This window comes from Rhipicephalus microplus, chromosome 5 (assembly GCF_043290135.1).
Source record: "Rhipicephalus microplus isolate Deutch F79 chromosome 5, USDA_Rmic, whole genome shotgun sequence".
In the NCBI taxonomy this organism is placed as follows: domain Eukaryota; kingdom Metazoa; phylum Arthropoda; class Arachnida; order Ixodida; family Ixodidae; genus Rhipicephalus; species Rhipicephalus microplus.
The window spans coordinates 109,173,369-109,190,804 of record NC_134704.1 but is presented as its reverse complement, the minus strand read 5'-3'; positions in this window follow the sequence as shown (position 1 = coordinate 109,190,804).

The following is a 17,436-nucleotide window of genomic DNA, read 5'->3' as shown; positions in this document are numbered from 1 at the left end:
GTCCGTCCATGTGTTCGTCTGTGTGACCATCTGTGCGTCCATCCGCCCATCCTCGCGTCCGTCTGTTTATGCGTCCACACGTCTATTCAGGCGTTCATCCCTGCGTTCGTCCATGCATCCGCCCCTTCGTCCGTCCATGCGTTCATCCGTCCGTGCAGCCATCCGCGCGTCCGTCCATGCATCTGTCTGTGTGTCCGTTCGTCCATCTAGTAAACACTTCAAGTACCACCATCTCGCATCTTTTCATCATATATTCCGCATATAGAAAGAAGCACCGCCATGCAGCGCAAATTCTAAGGACTAAACGAGAGGTGGCACACGCACACTTTCTTATGGCTTGCGCTTCGTGTCTACTTCCCACCTTTACCCACCTCGAATTTATAGTTAATGCTAGTTCACTGCATTCATGGCACTGCGGCTCAACGCTCGCTAAACCTTTCTAAAACCAGAGGTTATGCCCAGCGAGTAGCAACCCTTTCTTGTCAGATAGTACTCAATGTACATGCCAATGGCTCCTAATGGGGAACGAAAGACAGGAGAATTTGGCTTTTAGTTAACGCGCACGCTGCGAATTTTTCATTGTTCAACAACGCACAGGAGAAATCTTCCACCAGCACCACCTTGCAGGTTGAACTGTAAGACATGTTACGTACTACGATGAGGGACGAACGGGTGCCACTTTAAGAAGCTTCACCCTAAAAAGAAAACGACGAACGAGAGGAAAAACGTCGCAGTTCTTTCTTCCAAGTAAATCTTGCAACAGAGCTTCAGACGCATACATTCAACGAAAGTTCAAACATGGAAACGTAGAAAAATGTCCACGGTATCAAGCCCGTGGTGGAGTTATGAAAAAAGGAAATTGACGTTACCCACATCCAACCTCAAACTCAAGTCATTGCTTCTTTAGAAAATGAAAAGAAACAGAAATAGAGCATCGATTGATCCTGAAGCTTACATCTTCCGAGGCTTCAAGCTACTAGAACTGTGATGTATAATACCGCGTTCTTGATAAACAAAATACTGTAATCATAGGACCAGTACCCAAGGAAACAGAAGATGTAGGCGGGTTGCTGAAGCCTGTTGGAAACATTCTTCGCGTTCGTCATATTTGTAATCCTTGGCTGCGTTAAGTAGGCTCTGAGCGCATTCAAGGGCGCAGCTGCACAACCGAACTCGGCTTCCTCACTCATTAGTCCTATTGCAGCATCTGACACAAAACTTTGTGGTCTGGCCTCCAGCTACGATGTGGAATGACAGCAGGAAGGGGTAAATTGTGCTATAACAAAGACATGAGGCGCTTCGCCCCAGAGCAGCTGGTAGTCTCTTCCGCTTCTACGCTGCTACACCACTGTCTGTGATGGTCACTCTTGTTTTTTTGTTATCCTGCCCATCTCCAACACATCCTCGTTTCCAGTCCTGACTCCTGCGGGTGATCTCGAGTGTCATGCATGCAAAGAAAAAGCTGTGAACCCTGCTGATCTTTTTGTCAGGCCAATTAGCCGCTGAAGCCTGCACTGTTCTCCCCTTTGCTGCTGCAGTCGATAGGTGTGCTTCATGCAGGCTAGATATCGTGCGCAGTCACATTGGTAGACTCCCACTCGGCCCGCAAGCATGCCATGACGGTGCCGTATATAGGTGGCTTATTGTTTCGGTGTTCTATATGAAGTTCCTAACACACCCTAATACGAAAAGCAGTGCTAAAATCTACATAGAAATGCTACATAAACCGTCAATAAATGGTACTACTGAAATCAGAGCAAGAAAATGGCAGTTAGAACAAAGCCTAGGCAAGCCTTTCTCCAAGATTTCTGCACTGCTGAGCTAGACCTTGAACAAAAAAACAGAAAGCAAATATATAAAGCAATACGAGGGAGTACAACGTCATGTACAGAATTTATGCATAGCAAAGCGTTATGGTTCTTCCTTCAATACGTCTCTTGGTGGCTTACGGCTCAGATTTGGCCTACAAGCTTGTGGTACCATATACGAAGTATATCGCTTATGGTAAAATTTATTGTCGCCTCCCTAGGAGCTGCGTCCTTGAGCTGGCTTCTTAGGGCCTAGGTCATCGATCTTCTCCATTTTCTTCCTCTCTTAGTAGCATACACAGCTATACGAGTTAAAGTCTGAGTATTACGCTTTTACAGCGCAGTATTCGTAAATATATGTCTGGTATTGTCAAGTTTCGTTATCTGCTCCTTGATATATAAGGCTTCACAAAAGCTGCTATTTTTCCTAGAAAATGGCTTGTTACGAGGCAAGAGGCATTGTTCCAGCTCAGATGAGACATAGTATGAGTGAATGTGAGGCTGATGGTGCCCCAGTCGCAGTTAAACTACTATATAATCTACATCTTTTTTGTGATATAGGTGCGAATTCCTCTTCAAAAATATGGACCATCTCCCCAAAATAAACCATGGTGGAATGTGGTGCAGCAGTGGGGCTCAGCCGTTGACCCGTCTATACGGCCGTTGACGCGGGTGCTGCAAGAATGGTTTGAACCGAAACAATGTGCAGCTTTTACTCCCATGAGCGTTTCTTTAAAACGACCAGGCATAGGAGGTGGGCTGGGTTTCATGTAAGTTTCATCGCAGATGAATGGGCCGAAAGAGTGTTTCCGCTTGACGGGCGATGAAGCGAGAGAGAACTGTAATGCCAGCGCGCGAAGGACCCAGCAGTGACGGGCGCTGCAGCGAGCGAGCTGCGGGGGAGAGAGAGAGAGTGACCTTTGCGCACACCAGCGAGGGAAGCGTGTGAAGGGAGCGTGACGTCAACGCGCAGCTGCGGCGTGGCACCGCTTCAATACTTGCGGCGGGGGATAGTGGTGCGGTGCATTGGAACGAAGACATGGACGGACAGCACTACACAGACTAGTCAAAGAGCTGCCTCGCATATAAAAAATGGAGGATGAAGCAATAAATGCGATATTCGAAGATTGCAGCATTATACAAAGCTAGGTTAGTAGGTGACTTGACTTTGATCCGATCTCGCGTAATTGAACCATACACTGGCGTAAGGTAATACGGTTGATCCATTCCGATGGAGGCGGAAATGTTGTAGGCCCGTGTGCTCAGAATTGGGTCCACGTTAAAGAACCCAAGGTGGTATAAATTTCCGGAGCCCTCCACTACGGCGTCTCTCATAATCATATAGTGGTTTTGGGACGTTAAACCCCACATATCAATCAATACGGTTGATCCATGGTAGAAAGTGGCTTTCACGCAATCTCTCGTCAGAACGCACATAGGTGAGAGCGCAAGGCGTAGAAGAGTACACGAGCCATTTGCGTGTGTCTGCCGAAAAACCATACAAAATTGGATATTCTCAACGTACAAAAAAAGATAGAGGTGATGTCGGAATCAATAAAAATCAAGAAACATGATTATGTTAAATATTAGAGGCGTTAGGTCTCCGCAGTTTCCGGATTCACTGCATAAGCTCACAAAAGGGTTCCTCAGAAAAGCGTCAAATTTTATTGACGCTTTTCGGTTAACAACAGCATTTCAGGCTTTCTTGTTTCGCCTGTTAGCCTACTTGCTTAACCAGAAAACATTATTGGAAGATATTAGTTCGGCAAGAACTGAAGGCGTCTCAAAAATATTGCCTCGATCGTTCAGGCGCTTTGTTTGAGCCTTGTTGTTTGGTTTCCTATTCAAACCTGCACCGGAAAGGCAATCTATAATAAGACAGGGACAGGGTGAAAACTTTTCTTTGGGACTTTCATGACGTTCCTTTCCGCGTTTAAGACACTGTCATCAAAAAGAAACAAAGGTTGCATGAAACAATATCCGCAAATTCCAGCTTATTGTATTTACCTGCTCAGCTAGACACTGTTGGAAAAGTATTATTCAAATCTGTCATCCATAAGCCACAGAACTTCGCCTGCCATTACAACAAGTCGAAAAGTCTCAGCAGTTTTATTATTGCATAAGCCTTTTTAAGACATCCGCTTGTCCCAAGTGCAGAGAAGTTCAGCAAAACACTCTGGAGCGTTTATTTGTTATTGTATAGCTGTGTGCTCTTGAAGACTACCTTTGAATACACGTTGCCAGTATGAACAGGTTATCTTTATTGTTTATATTCCTGTAATGTAAGACTTCATGAGTTCAGGTAACAAATTCAAAGGAATATTATTGCACACAGATCTACAAGGACACACTTGTCTGACCCTTACAGGTATTAGGGTGCATCGACAATGACAGCCATATGTGCTTGCTGCCGTAGTGATCATGTGTTATGTTAACTGCAGGTGACCGGAAGATTAAGAGCAGTAAGGCATCACACGAATGAACACCAAAAACATATTCAACAAAGAAAAATCGTTGATTCTTCAAGGCAAAATTCGTCATGCTGAGTACCGTTCTATGACAGTATTTGACTTCCTAAGCTTACGTTAACCTTATAGCTCATTCACAGATGAACTTGACGGTTAAAATTGCTGTTTCTACAGGTTTATCTTTGCCACAACTGCACTCTTGAAGTGAAGCTGTGCGTCGTTATTGTAATGACATACATAGCAGGAGGTGTTTTATTATATTTATTCAGGCTTCCACATCTAGATTCACTGCTTCATAAGTGTGCCATGTTCATGATGGTTGCCTGGTTAATGGAACAAGAAGACGTAAAAAACGCCGATCATGAATAAAAGTATATGAAAAATATAGCATATTTTGTCTTCTGTTGAAAAATTGCGCGACTTTTATGTGGTAACTACTGCCTTCTTCACGGAAGCTGATATGTGTTAGTGCAATTTCATTATTCCGTGTTCTTTAATGTTTTTGGCTGCGCTTTTCATTTAGGTGGTTGTTCGACCAGAGGCACCTAAATCATTCTTTTCATCGTGCCTGACACGTTGTTTCGACACTATCCTACATTACTTTCGGAGAGAACAGTGGTTTTTAAAGTGGCGATGTGGCTGGCCGATCGGGTTGTTTTTCATGCAGTCTTTCACAGGACCGTTTCGACCTTGTGTTTGTTAACTATAGGGCATGAAGCCACTCGCGTGTTTTTGGAACATTTTAGTCTTTGTGCGATTTTTCGGTTCTTTGCTGTAATTTTAAATTTTACGGATTTCTGTCTTGCCACCCTCTATGTCCTCGCAATATCTCAGGATATAAAAGCATAAATAACCATCTGGCTAAACTTCCTCTCTTCTCGTTTTTCTTCTGTCTGTCTTGGCACCTTGTGTGAGTGTGTTTAGAGAAGATGAGCCTGTGAAAGAACCTTTGACCATACACGTGAGCGCAATTTTTCTGCGCAGTCTCTCAATCATTTTACTATTCCTGTTCTCAAGCACTCTTCGGAGGGTAGCGGACAAGCTGCTTTCCTGGTTGACCGGCTTTTGCTACAATTTTCTGTTCTCTCCTGCCTTCCATCCATGAAGTTTTTCTTTTGCCGCAGGCCTTGTTCCATTGCTGAAAGAAGAAGTGTTTCAGGAAGACGACAAGGCATCTACTCCATGGATGCATTGATAAAACAAAAAAATCTGAGTAGGTAATAAAAAGGACGTCACTTAAATGAGCCTTCCAATTGCAAACGTGACGTCGAATAAGGAATAAGTAGGCTTGGATTCACCTATATGCCATGTGCTCATTTGTTCGCTGCCTTCTGAATACTTACTTTTGTATTATATCTAGTCCATTGCCGTTGTTGTCAAATAATTTGCCTTTTATATGTGGAAGTATTATTATTGTTAAGACGTGCGCCCTGATCACGGTATTCATTTCGCGCGGTAATATTTCTGAAATATAAATTAGCAACTGTTTGACGAGTTGAAGATTTTCATGATATTGTCTACCTTTCGTAGCGCCAGCCTCCTAGTTTTGATTTCACCCTTGAACGCTTCTCTGTATGCCTAGTGTGCAGTGTTGCAAGCGCTATGACCAATCGCATTGATACAATACGAAGCAGTAATGAAGTATGACGTTTCTCAGAAACGATACTATGCGGAACAATGCATTCTTTGTAATGAAGGCGAGATACGTATTATTGAGTTTCGAAACTAAAAACTGCTGGAAAACTTTAAGCCGCTATTCAGACTTTTCAGCAATTTATGTATTTTATAGTTGCGTTGATAGCGAAACAAGCGTATCTTCATCAACGTAAGCGCTGAGGAAAGAATTTTCCTTTCGCAACTGGGCTTTGCGCAAAGCCAGGTTGAGCTTTAGTGCACATGTTTTTTTCTATGGCTACCAAAATGGTTTTATCTGGCAGTTTCGGCAACTTTTCAGATAACGTCATAATCTGGAAAACAATGAAAATTTGGCATCAAAGTAGGATGAATAATAGAGGGCACCTATATAAAGCACTTCGTTACGTTGGTGCTTCTGAAGGCACCATCTTTTTACCGTTTCTTATTTTCTTTCAACGTTTTTCTGTTTGCTACTTCGAAGAAAATACTTCCCCTCATCGCCGTGTTATGATCTATGTTTTAACAACTCTGCCAGTGAAATCTGAGAGTTTTTTTTTCGTAGAACTATAACGAACACATAAGCCTTTTCCCGCAAAGCTGTCGTAAGATATTTCAATGTTTCACAAGGATAATATGACCCAATTATTGTAAAAAGAACAAGTAATGGTTACTAAAATCATTTCTGGTAGACGTGTCACTGAGTTTAATTACGGCTTCAGCAAGCGTGCCCCTAGATGAGTGTGAAGGCTGAGATCATACTTCTGAAATTTAATGTAGAGTTGGCCAGCTTGCAGTACGAGCTAAGATTAAAAGAATGAACGGTGCGACGAAAATAATACTGTGGGTCCTGATTCCCTATATAGTGAATGTTTATATCATTTTGTTTATTGGACGAGGTAAGGAGGCAGTTGTGATGAGATAATTAGGAAATTTGTAAGCCCCGCCATTAGTGTCTTAGCAGCCGATTAATCGCTCCAACAGGCATTCAAATCGGTTACCTTCTGCGCATTTGCACGCGCTACGTCCAAGGTGCACAGCGACGATGCTGAATGAATGATGGTATTAGCGGTGTCTTATAGTTTCTGTGTTTTATTTTTTATTATTGTTTCTTCCTTTCGATACAGGTGACAGTAGTTTAGAATGCATAATGTTTTGCCTACAGACTATGTCCTGAATCAGCGCTGTTATCTTTGTCCTTCGTTTGGAGGTGCTCTATTCTTTGCAATAATTTTACTTTAGTATTTCGTACCAAGCATTTGCGATCATACCTAGTTTCTCAAACTACATTGGCTAGTGTACACACACAGAAGGGAGCGCCAAGGTACCACAAATCCCTCAAGACGAACCATACAGGCCGCCTTGACCCCATGAACAGTTATTAAAAAGAACAGCAGGTCCAGTGACGCAAACTACGTATTGTGTCAAGACACACACTGTCGTATATATCTATGAAGCAAAAAAAAAACAAATTGGTTAACATCTTTTTTTGTAAGGAAATTGAGCGGGAGCAAAAGACCTTTTTGCAAAGCATGCTGTAGAATAAATAGCAACAGCTTTTACGCTTAGATGATGTGAATATCATCAGTAACTTTCGTTGGCGAATTTTTCAAGAGTTCAGGAACATTTTAACTCAGCTTGTTAAAACATATTAATATATTAGTAACATTTTTAGAGTCTCTTAAAAGCAGAAATAGCACTTGAAGCACAAACGTTAACCCGACACAATGTATGTACCTTAGCAGTACATATGTAATGTTTTATAGTAGTTTGTTGGAAAATCAGATTGTGTTGGTACTCTGCAGAGTCAGACACCTCTTTAACCTTTCCTTCATTAGGTGCGTATGTACGAAAATTCAACCGACTTTTAGGTTTTTGATTCGGTACGCTATACTAAAATCCACGCAATTCCATCAATAAATTTTATTAGTTTTCATTCCTAATGACAGGAAAACGGGTCAGCCGAGAACCACTGCCTGCCTCATTTCACAATTTTTTGTTTGGTCGCTTCTCTAAATTGAATGGACAGATGCCTCAGTGTTTGCCGAGCAATCGCCATTGTTGTGCAATCAAAAATATTTTCTTTAGATTCTTGCAAAGATCATAAAGTCCATAAGCCCGAAGAATTTCAATTTCTGCTATCGCAGATATTCTGGAGGAGTGACTGCCAGCGTCGCACTCGATTGATTCATTGAATTGGGCTCAGGCTTCTTTGTGACATTTTCGATTTCAAGATGCTGTCCTGTCCGAGAGCAAAATAAACAGTTCAGGAAATTCAGGTGACGTCGTAACCTCGAATCGTTTGCGACGACTCGCCGTTGATTCTGTACGTCAGCTAAAAAGGCGCACTTTCTCAGCTTGCGACATCACAGTTGCAAAGCGCAGTGTGAAGGTCGCCAGATGATTTCAAACATGAGTCTAAAACAACCAGGAAACTGACTGACACCTATGCGTAATTTCACATTTTAGGATTCTGACAAGCGTAACTGCGACATGAACAGCTAGCCTTTTTCTTCGGTGTCTGTATGTGCTTATAGGCAATCTTAGAAGCAACGTCAGTATGGCTAGGCCGAAGTTTTTTAAAAAAGAGCAAGCTTGCACTGAGAAAGTTGAAATATCGCTGTTAATCTGAGAGACTGCGTCAAACAATTGGTAGTACAAAGTACATCTTCAGTGCTTCTAATGAGGTGTGAAACAAAAAACATTATGAGCGCAGCATCCAGGCCAACCGAAAGGAATGCAATGTCAATCAAGTTGTTTAATCAAAAAAAGCTGAGCGAGGCTTGGAATGCGTCGGGAAGATTTTGTCCTAAATAAGTGAAATCTTTCAAGGAGCATTGTAACAGCCTGATAGGTCAGTAATATTGCCATTTCTGGTTTATTGCGAACGAAGCTCCCAGCCGTGAGCCGAGATGCGTTTACTTTTGTAATTTTTTTAAAATTTTTGCAGTGCTTTATTTTTCTTCGTCCACCTTTTGGCTCATTACCGTTAGTTTATTCATTGGCATCGTTTTGATACGGAATTAAAGGAAACATTGACATACAACTGTAACTAAAGAAAACAAAATCCAGCGTAGCTCAGTTGTAGAATGACCGACTGCCACCTAAGGGTCTTGAAATTCTAATCGTGTGCCTTTTTTTGGCGTTTTATTTTTCATGTCTATCCTTTTTTTTTCAAATCTATTGCCTATTCCAGTGGTGGCGACGGCAACGAAACGGAGACGCCGCTCAATGCAAACATAGTTGCCGAGCTGCCTTACTTTAAAACCAAGATTATGTTCCCACGTTAATAATTTGTGGTTGTATTCGCTATCGGCCACTACAAAGGCCGGCTCTGAGAATATAAATGTAGCGCATTTTCACGAAACAATACTCCTCGTCCAGCGCCTTTCGCAGAGCAGGAACCATGAGTTAAGACGTTCCGATCATTCAGTACTCAAAGTATTCTAGTTTCCCGATAATTGCGGGATGATATGCATGGCATCTATTCATGAATATTAGGGGTTTAACGTCCTAAGACCACCATATTATTATGAGAGACGCCGTAGTGGAGGGCTGCGAAAATTTTGACCACCATGGTTTTTTTAACGTGCACCCAAATCTGAGCACACCATGTTAGAGCATCTTTGCGTCCATCGAAAAATGCAGCAGCCATAGCCGGGAATTGAACACACGGCTTGCGGGTCAGCAGCCGAGTACCTCAGCCACTAGATCACCACGGTGGTGCTGGATGCCGCCTAATATCTATTTAGGAACGTAATATGGCTGTTTGTAAGCACTCAAAAAATCTGTGCTGTTCAATTCTGCTTTACTATACGACCATAATATTTAAGTTTACTAATCACAAAGTCGTTTTCTTTTCAATAATATATTTGCTAATTTATTTATTTATTCAATACTGCAGACTCGAGGTCCAAGCAAGGTGGTAATACACATACAAATAAAATAATTGCGAAACGAAACAATAAAGGGCGAAGGAGGTTGTTTGGTAGGTTAGTTCATTCATCACATGTATTAGACAGTTCCATTCACATATGGTTCTTGGAAAGTACGAATACTTCAGTAGGTCGTTGCGAGCGAAATTTGAGATCAAGGCCTTTGGTTGGTGGTGTCGGGTGGGCCAGCTACTAAGTGGTGTCAAATACGGGGATGGTTCTAGAGCTATTTTTTTGTTCAAAATGTTCAAAAGTTGATCAAGGAATTCTAATCTAGCTTTTTGTCTTCGCACCTGCAGTAAGGGAATGTTGTTGGCAATCGTTAAATCCGAGGGTGAGTCTAATTTGGAGTACTTGTTGAATATAAATCTAACAGCAGTTCTTTGAATACGCTCAAGAGTGTATATATTACGTACTATCCCATACTATGCTCGCGTACTCTAGTTTTGGCCGCAAAAGGGCTGTGTAACAAAGTAGTTTAGCATTCGTGGGAGCACTTTGAGGTTTATGTTTAAGAAGACATAGTTTACAAAAGGCAGATGAACAAACATTATCAATATGAAGATTCCAGGATAAGTTGGAAGTGAGTGTCACACTAAGGTATTTGTAGGAGTTTACTTATTGCAGTGGTGAAGACCCTAGTATGTATGTATACGATTATAGATTCTTTTGCGTGTCGCTGGAAGGCACATACATTTGTTCGCGTTGAGACACATTCCTCATTTGTTGCACCATTCTTATATATTGCAAAGACTAGTGCTCAGATTGTCGAAATTGTTAGTGGAACGTATTTCTTTGAACAAAACACAATCATCTGCAAACAATCTTATTGGCACACTAGGTTGAATAACATAAACAATATCATTGATATACAATAGAACAAGCTAAGGGCCTAACACACTGCCCTGTGCTAGGCCCGATGTGACCGGAAGACAGTCCGAATATTGGCCCCCTACATCAACATACTGTTCGCGATTATTTAAATACGCAGAAATGCAACAAACAATCTCAGTTACCTAGTTTTAAGTCTACATTTTTGTTTCTTGTGAACAAAGATATTTTTCAGGCTTTGGCAAGGGCTTATTATCTTTTCAGGCAAGAATAAAAAAAGTGAGATAAGCAAGTGTTGAATAAGCTACAGGCTAAGTGGGAACATCATGCAGTGTTTATTTTTATTGTCTAGAGAAACTCTAGTTGGTTTTCAAATTGAGTGCACATGCCCAACAATACCTCGTTACTTCATTGAAAATGTAGTCTAGTCTTCATTCTACATCTGATGAAGGTAAGTAGGAAGCACACGATAAGACATACATGGTGAAATAAAAATGTTAGTATTCTAATGCCATTGCAATGTCAAGCAAATAGATTTACCAGCGAAAAGACAACAAAAACTCAAAAGCTTCGCGTCACCATAACGAACGTCCCTTAGCTGAAAGCACTATTACGCTAGAACATTCCTGTAACCGATAAAGACTGAATTTGCTGGGCAAACACAGATAGACCATTCTCCACGCAAATAATCTATAAGTTGATACAATTCAAATAAAGTAGAATTTTACCTTCCAAAAAGTGCTTTAGTATACGGCGTATTGTGATGCAGCAGCTGTAGCTGCTTACTCAAAAAATGCATCTGCGTTGAATTCTTGTCTTTCTTCAAGTTTTACGGTAGGAAGAAGCTCAGAGCAAGGTAGACGCTTGAAAGCATTTTTTTTGTAAAATTACAACACTCCAAGGATGCAAGAATGTAGTTGTAGCCTTCAAGAAGACAAGCGCGCGTGCGTAAATGTCGCCTGCAACGACACCTAGTGTTGAGTTTTTCCATCGCAAAGTATTGCGCAATGTTACAATCAAGAAAACTTGTAAAATGGTATGACGAGAATTATGACATGAATAAGTAGTTATACGGTGCTTCCTTGTAGGCGTTCAAGCTTTCTCCAGTTCATACGCGATAATATCTTAATGAGTTTTGGAAATTCACAGCAAACATCAAAAGAGTGTGCTCCCTTGTATCTTTTTTATTCTGACTTTGCAATATTCTTGAGGACAACATACTTCATTATTATGGAAACACGGGGTTCTGTGGACTTAACTTTATTGCGGAACTTTTTGCGCACATTAATGTTAGACAAAACAAGTTGAAATAAGCCTGTCTCTTTCTGTTCCGTCTGTCTCGTATGAAGCGCAAATAATAGCACACCGCCCACAGACTAGCACGTGTGCAAGGTGGACGAATTGAAAAGCTGTGCGTCTCTCATCTAGCTTTCAAGCTTTCCTCCCCCTACCCCCTGAATTACTCTGTGTATTTTAGCACGCCGGGAATTCCAGGATGCTTCCCGTACTTCTCTTATATACTCCTCTCTCATACATATGTTTATTGTTACTGCAAAGTGAAATGACGGCGAAAAAAAAAAGAAAAGCTTCATAAAACGAGGTTGGCGAATTGCGGCAAAACATGGCAGTGGAAGTAACGTAGTGAACCCCCCACAAATGTTGACTGTAAGATAATGAGCTTGGCCACACCATGACCGAGTGATTCAATGAGGCCTTGCCTAAAAATATAAGAAAGCACTGACTTTGTCGCAAAAATTGTACAACTATCCGCTCTTCTATGCACGTCTAATAATCAAGTTCTCGTTTGTTTACTTTCAAGAAAGCTTAATTAAAGTATATTTGTGAGATAGATTAGAAAGTTATAATAATATATTGTAAGATCACATGAATTTCTCAGGGTTTTTTGTGGTGCAAAACACTCTCAACACCAATGTAACTCCCTAAACATTTAACAAAATTACAAACATTTAAGCAATATTTATTATTTGCATAAAACTTTGCTAGTGAATTTTTTTTTTCAATTCTTACATGAAATAAGAGAGATAAAAAAAGAGCTGCCGTTGAGGGTGGCTTTACATCAACGCATGCCGTGATATAACGGGTCTTTACGTGTTACATCTGAAAGTACTTATTTCAATTAATGTTCTTTTTATTACCCTAAAAGCCTAAAATGGCATTACATAAGATGCTGGTTTACCTATGTTCATTATACATTGTTTATATATAATATTTCAATTAGCATTATTGAGCATGACTTAGGTAATATGAATTATATTTATACACAACAGACAGTAACACACTGACAACTTTCAAGGCATTGGTTCAATGTAAAAAAAAAGCTTTCAGGAATAATAGTTCGTCGTTGCGGTGTAGATCTCAAAAAATATGCACATGGTGTCACACAAAGCCTCGACGACACCTGGAACAATATCCAGCCCATAAAGACAACATTCGAGTCGCTGTGGAGCACAAATCTCATGCCGTCATTAATGCTGCTTTCTGTACTGCTCTAAGAATCACCTCTTTTCCTTGGAGCATCAACACCACTGGCATTCCAAATGCGAGAGGCATTTTGAAAAGAGTGTAGCAGAGATTTAAACACGCGTGAAAGGTATACAAATTGCGGTTCTTCATTCACAACAGCCGCCATATAGAGTTGAAAAATTACAAGCAAAGCAATTGATGACTGTGATAAGACTTCGGTTGCGGAAGGTATGGTAAATTGGGGCAGACGAGGATAATTCGTCGTTTGCGATATTGGTACAATCTCGTGTGGCGAGTAGGGCACGGGGTTCACGGTTAACGTGGTAATCAAATGCCTAAATAACATTCTGTTTCATCATAAAATTGGTGTAGCCGCTGAAATCGGCGCTCTTTATGATGCGTTTCACTGCAACAACAGGCTAATTATGATGACTGCTTTGCAACCGAGTTTGTTTAGAGACCGTGAAAAGAGAGCGATGTGATAAAAAATACCATGTTAAAGGATCGGGAGTATGGCGATGAAAATTGGAGACAGAACCAGCGTACAAAATATTTTAGTTGACATATTATACAAACAGAGCTCAAAAGGCAATTAAATACGCTGTTTTAACTACCGGCTGCCTAATACATATCTTAGTCTTGGCCATGCAAAAGGAAGAGCTTTCAGGAATTGTAGGTAATGCGGTGGAACAAAACGGAAAATTCGCTCCCGCAATAGCGGATCTTCACGCCATTACTGAGCAGTAATGAGATTAAATGGCATCTGCTTATATATTGCTTAAAGTATTACACTATCGAATAATAATAATAATAATAATAATAATGATAATAATAATAATAATTACTCATTGTACACATCCTTAAGACACAAAGAAACAGGCCTGTCTAAGTCCTACGGACTTGTGCGACAAGGCCCGACAGAGCCGGTTAGAGCGATGTGGATACAAAAATACAAAAACCATTGTTGCTTCTTTGTCAACGAACAGAGTAATGATTGGCACCATTGCTTTTTTGCAGGCAGTAAATAAAAAGAATAACAAAGGAGAGACACAGAGAATACGTGATATAGAAGTCGACCATGTGATTTTACAGCTCAGCAAGTAATTTCTTATTAATTTATTTTTCAACTCGCTGAAAAAAATTCTTCACGTAGTGCATTGAAAATTTGTGGAATATATATACACTTCTACCTGCTTCCCCATAACTGTTATATAACCGGGGTACAATAAAACGTTTTTTTTTCTCTTAGTGGTTATAAATAATAATAATAATAATAATAATAATAATAATAATAATAATAATAATAATAATAATAATAATAATAATAATAATAATAAGACATTCCGCAGAGGTAAAATATAGTCTTGGTGGTATCTCTGCACAGTATTTTTGTATGTGTCTATATTAACTTCATGATCATATAGGTATGAAGTTCCAACTGAGCTGGCACATTACATTCAAAAGAAACGGAGGCGATTACATAGGTATTAGAGCCGCAGAATGCAGGCATTGTTGGCTTCTTTCATTGCTTATCTGTCGGAAGAAACATAGCAAGGTCGTCAATAGCACACTAGGGGAAGTGGAGGGAGCACAATTTGACACTCACTCACAACGCATACGAGATTTATTATACTTACAGGAGTGCTGAACATGCACATATCTACGTGTATAATTTTCATGCAACCTTGAAACTTTGACTCGTTCCACTCAAAAGACCCGAAATATGCTCACAAATTTCAGCGAGCGAATATCTCTAAGCAAAGATAACACTAGTATAGTTCCATGAAAGTTTTTTTTTTCGGTGCTGGAAGATGGACGAGGGTGCGTTTAAATTGCTTTCCTAAAACATGCAGTCAGTCATTCACCGCAATTCTCAGGAACGCAAGCTGTGCACAATCATTACCAATAGTGCTCCCTGAAATGAAGCCTGGGCCACTCCGGAGAATCAAGGGAGAAACGAAAGCAAGAAAATACTGTCAGGTAGCCGATGCTGCTCCACCTACTTTGAATGGCTCAATATTCATAGCAGCGAGGTATCTTAAACAGACTGACGAAACTAAAGAGACGATGTATGGTGCTCCTGCTACGTACATCCGACGGACCAAACCGATGGACCAAACAGGCAATCTACCACTCACTTCGACAACGCCCTCAATTACCGCACTGTTTCCTTCACCGTTATTTATTGTCAATCGCTTATCGACGCCGCTTATTCTTCTCCGTCAATGCGAGAGAAACAGTTTCGTCATCTAAGGCGTCGTCGAAGTCAATTAAAGATGTGCTTTTTCGTTCGTCGGTTTCGGTTTCGCCAGCTAAATTGGCCAGAACTCATCACTCCACGATGATTACCAGTGGCCACCTTTCCGAAATTTCAAAGCGGCTGTTTACTATTCGTAGGAAGTACTTTATTTGCTCATTGGACTCGATCAGCTATTTCCACTTGTGGTAATTGTCTCAATTTATTTTAATAAGGCCGTAATTATTGTTGGTACACGTCTGAAGATGCATTTTGCTAAAGTAAGGGGAATACCACGGGTAGCCAGCCCACAGGTGCCTGCTTTCTGTGATGTTTAATTATTTTGGACAGATTTGTCGAAACAGCCTGTATAAGCACATGCGTACTTAGGTACAGAGTGATTGAAACCCACCTCGTCCCCCAAAAGTGTCATCCGTACGACCACGTGACAATGTAATAAATATAAAAACTCCTACCAAATCAACGTAAAGTTATTTTGAGTTATTATCGTTCGGTTTTGCGGAAATAATAAATTAGTTATTTAGTGGAATACGTATAAATGCATTAATCGGGAACAAGCCAGTTTCAAAGTAAATTGCACTGCACTCGGTCGGAAAGAAACCAAGCGATGCGCCCGTGAGTTTATAGCTTCAAAGGCTGCTTGAACAATCGCTTTGTGCTGTTTCTCTTAAATTTTCTTCAATATGGTGCACCTAGTGTCTCAACGTGCCATGCTTATTGAGAACACAGCATCATCTGTAGACACCACAAAGCAAAGGCCGATATAAACAGCACATGTTATTCCATACTATATTTCATGACCAATTACTACAGTTCGCAGGGAATAAACGTAGCCAGAATATATTTTTTTCGGTGAGGTATACTCGCCATTTATGTATGATCGCACATGCCTTTATGCACGTGTATATACACAAATGCGCAATCAAAATTTTCAAGGAGAATAATTACACCCGCCTAGCTTTAGAATGGGTAGCACAACGACTTGCACAGAACACAAGACTACGCGTTCAATACCTTCACACACAAAAATCAAGAAGTTTACTTGAGCGCTTGCTTGCATAAACAAAATATACTCCGCGCTTAGTCAGTCAGTCAACAAACATTTTTTTCAGTTGCCAAGGAGCTACAGTGTTGTAATTGCAGACCACCCTACGTTCAGCCCAATATACCATGGCCCTGCGCGATGTCAAAATATTGAAAAAAAATGTAAACCCGCTGAATGACTGTGTACTCAAAAGGGAAAAGGAAGTCGTCGAAAGTGAACTGATTAGAAAAGACCACCATAGTGTCCGTCACTTTATTTTGAATGCGCAACTTTCTGATCTACGCTGTTCTGATGTTGTGTGTCGTCTGCATCTATCGCAAAGTGATGGAACAATATATACAGTGTCATCGTTCCACCGCAATGCCACACACACAGCTTACTTCTTTTTCGGGCTCGCACGGTGGGCCTGGTGACAATAAAAGAACTATGCGGCCCCTTCTTAAGAACCGCAACGTGATAACATGTCTCCTTTCATAGGTGACCTTGTTAGCGGCCTTTTCAGGCATGGTCACTAGTTGGCGAGTGCTCAGGTGCAATCGCGAACAAAAGAGCATTGGTGACTAGATCAAATTACAAAGAACTAAACTGAGCATAGAATGTTGTATCTTGTGGACGGTGCCTGAAGTTTCAGCTAAGGTAATCAAGAGCCTTGATGGTATCAAACGTCCTAACGCATATTAAATTTCGTTGTCGAACCACTTCAGGCCGTGGGTAGCCAAGGTAGCAAAATGTATGCTGCTTATCGAAAAACTGTACGCGAAAGACCATTGTCAAAGGCGCTATTGTTTTTGTGGGCCTGTTCGTTAGGAGAACGTGGTCTTCTGTTAGTGGAACGAGCTGGCTGGTAAAGGAACACTCATAGACTCATTCTATTTTTCTGGATAATCTAACTTTGGAGAGTTAAATATCTCTGCAAGCATGCCGTTTGTGTTGTTTCAAGTAGTTTTTTCTTTCACTTTTTTTAGGCAGTGAGAGG